This window comes from Canis lupus, chromosome 6 (genome assembly GCF_048164855.1).
Source record: "Canis lupus baileyi chromosome 6, mCanLup2.hap1, whole genome shotgun sequence".
NCBI lineage: Eukaryota > Metazoa > Chordata > Mammalia > Carnivora > Canidae > Canis > Canis lupus.
This window is the reverse complement of record NC_132843.1, coordinates 13,403,537-13,406,844: the sequence shown is the minus strand read 5'-3', so window position 1 is coordinate 13,406,844 and position 3,308 is coordinate 13,403,537. Positions and strand designations below refer to the sequence as shown.

Below are 3,308 nucleotides of genomic sequence, written 5' to 3'. Positions count from 1 at the left end.
TATCACTATTGTTAAGCAAAGTGCTGGTTTCAGCCACCGAGTTTTGTGATCTCTGTTATACAGCAATAGGTAACCAAAACACAGATACAGACTATTTGTTTTTTGGTTTCATTTTTTAATCATAACATTCCATTGATTTTAAATAAATTTTGCATTTAAAATATTGTGAATTTATTGATATTCCTGCTGTCTTTGTTTTGTATATACCACTCTTTGCTTTGAAAATGTGTGTGTGCGCGTGTGTGAATGTTTCACTCTATTATTTAAGTAGGTCTTGAAGAACAATTAAATTGTTTTTTTAAGAGAGGGGGAAATGCTTCTGAATATTTTAAGTAAATACTTTGATTTGCAACAACTCTGGTGTAAAATTGGCAGTTTAATATAATTGTGAGCCTGCATGCACTGAAATATGTAAAGGCAGTAAAGACAGTCTTTCAAAGACAAAAGGAGGAACAAAGGGAAGAAAACTAAAAATAGACTCCATAAGAAGAGCATTTAGCAAGTAAAGATTTGGTGAGAGGGATATTGCTCTAGGACTAATATTTTGGTGAGAAGGATATTGCTCTAGGATTAATATTTCTTTAGACAACTGATGCTTAATGTCACCTTTCAATCAGCAGATATTTTAGAGCTGTTAACAATCTAATTTGTGGGAGGAATAGGAAATTCTTGTGTGTTAGTAAGCCTGATTGATATGTGTAACACAATAGAATGGAGAAGCCCCTCTCTTTAAAGTCCATAGAACTAGAAAAAAAAATTAGTGTTAACTTCATAAATACTTGATGTTCATTTAGGGGCTTACCAGGCAAGATGCTCCCCCTATTGAACTGGATGTTATTAACTTGCTATACTAAGAGTGGTCCCTAGATAAATTGGAGATAAGTTGTATTTGTTTCATATTTAATTTATGTAATTTAGACAACATGAATTGGATTTAGTACTTAGTAAATGTCAGTGTCCAAATATAGTTAGTAGCTAACATTTCTTGGTTCTTTGAGAAGATGGATATAGGTCTTGGAAAAACTAAACTGACAGAGTAATGTTCAGTATTCTCAATGCACAGTCATTCATCAAAAAGAAAAAGCCACAGTTTTTCTATTTGCTAAGCATTAGGGTAGGTGTAGGGGCATAGAGCAACCAAATCTGTCTGCAGTGTATAGCAAAGGTGGCATCAGAGAAGCTGAAAATTAAGCTGCATCCTTTACAGTAAGTATATTACCAGGATGACAAATGAATATGTGGATAAAATAAGAAGTGAAGGATGCATTTCACATAGAGGGAATTATCTAGGAGTGGGCCAAAACGCCTCTCTTATGTTGCCAAATATTCTATCTGAATCTTTAGTATAGTTTTTATCATATGATGACATAAAATCAGTTTCTTGTTATCTGCTTCCTTCACTAAATTGTAAGTCTGGAGGATACAGACAATATGGAATTTATGTTAGGGTCCTTTTTCCTAGTGCAGTCTCTGGCATAAATAAGCCCTCGATAATTACAATAAATAAATGAAGCAATTATTAAGCGCAAAAAAATCCTGTCTCATAGCACTTAACTATAGCAGTCTGGTTTAGATATTTACATGCATTTTAGAGTTCCTCATTAAATTGTAAGATATTTTAGGGAAGGCACTTTGCCTTATTTTTCTTCTTTAAATGGTGCTTGACACATAGTTAGAACTCTATAAATGGTGATTGAATGGTTAGCAAACTATAGTTTACTTTTTTAAAAAATCAACCAAAGACTAATTTAAGCCTTATAAGCTTATACGAAATGCTGAAATATTACAATAAATGATCTTGAAGCCAACATGATTCTACATTAGAAGTATGAGGTTGCTGTGTTTCTGTCTTCCTGGTTGCCTAGAAACAACGATGTGAAGTTATATGAGACTACAAGAGCTTGTACCAATAAGATTATCTATGCAAAGTTCAGCCTGACTCTCTGGATTTGCAAGGCATCAGTTCTGAAGAGCTTCAGACAACACTGTGCTCCTCATAGTTTCAAGTTTGAAAAGCTTAGCTTTCTTTCATTATGGTACCAACATATACATTTTGCTGAAAGAAATAATTCTTCATGTAAAGTAACCACCCTAGGCCAAAAATATGACTATATTTATTGATATATAATTGTTTAAAGCCTGCAAATATCTATGACATAGAGGGGAAAAAAAGAAAAGGACAAAGTTCATATTTAACAAACTGGTATTGTCAAAATGTAGGATTAAAGTATGTAATAAGTAACCAATGGGTGAGTAGAGGTAGTCTGGCAATGGTAGGTAGTGGGCTATTGAATTTTTACTTGGAAGTACCTTTTTTCCCTGTTCTAGCCATCTGTGAGTATGTTGAGATGCATCACAAGAGTGAGGGGCTGGGAGTCAGGAGTCCTAGGCTGTATTTCTGGCCTTAGGTATTTACACATAGAAGTCAAGATAATTCTGTTTCCATGGAAAGAAAGGCAATTCTACTGATTTGATCTTGCTTTTTGTAACTGCTGCAGGAGGAGAGAGGGCTAGAAGGAAGAGAGAAGAAGGTTAAAATTAGTTTCTGAAATAAGAGCAGGAAAACTGGAGGATCTGTTCTGGGGAAATCGATGAACATTTAGCAACTGTTTTGGACACAGCTGGGAGCAGCTTCCCAGCAAGAGTCTGTTTTCTTTAAGAGCAATTTCTCATGTGTCAACTCATTTTAACATTCACCACGGTGCCTGAGGAGTCAGACTACATGGTATATTACTAGTGAGCGACTTGAGGCTCTGAGAGATTAAATGACAATATAAACCCCACCCACCCCACTCCCAAATAGCTGGCTTATAAACCAGGGTTCGACATCAATCCTAGTACTATTTTCATTGTAACATGCTGCTGCATTTGTTAGTGCTGGAGATCTTAATTACAATTTCAAAGACAAGTCTAAGTCTGATTACAGTCATTTGGAATTTATCATGAACCATATGTTTACTTTTTCGTACATACTCTACCATTCATATCATAAGAACCTGGATGACACTGTTTCATAGTACTTAGCATTTGGTAGATGTTGAGTAGAAATTTATTATTTGCTTTATATAAGCACCAATGCTATATACAACCATGACTTTTAAAGATAGTTCACAATTGTTACAGAACCATACATTTATGACATCATTGGGAAGCAAGAATTAATTGTTCATACTTTTTAAATGAAAGGCTCCTTAAAAATATTGCTAAGAAAGTATCAAATATTTGATGTATTAGGTCAACTTCTTTTTATTTTCCCCTTTCTATACTCCAGTGTTTAATGTCCTTGTTTAAAGTCTGCAAGGATCTAT

At 34.4% G+C, this 3,308-nt stretch overlaps 1 long non-coding RNA gene across 2 annotated transcripts; it reads right to left on the bottom strand.

Annotated features, from left to right (window-relative positions):
* Positions 1-2,278: 2,278 nt before the first annotated feature.
* On the bottom strand, positions 2,279-3,107 carry LOC140635025 (uncharacterized). Of its 2 annotated transcripts, none has more exons than XR_012032375.1 (2): positions 2,974-3,107; positions 2,279-2,510 (listed from the first exon to the last, which is right to left on the bottom strand). It is a non-coding gene; the product is annotated as an uncharacterized lncRNA (long non-coding RNA). The 2 variants fall into 2 exon arrangements; XR_012032377.1 differs by having other exon boundaries at positions 2,979-3,107.
* Positions 3,108-3,308: the final 201 nt, after the last annotated feature.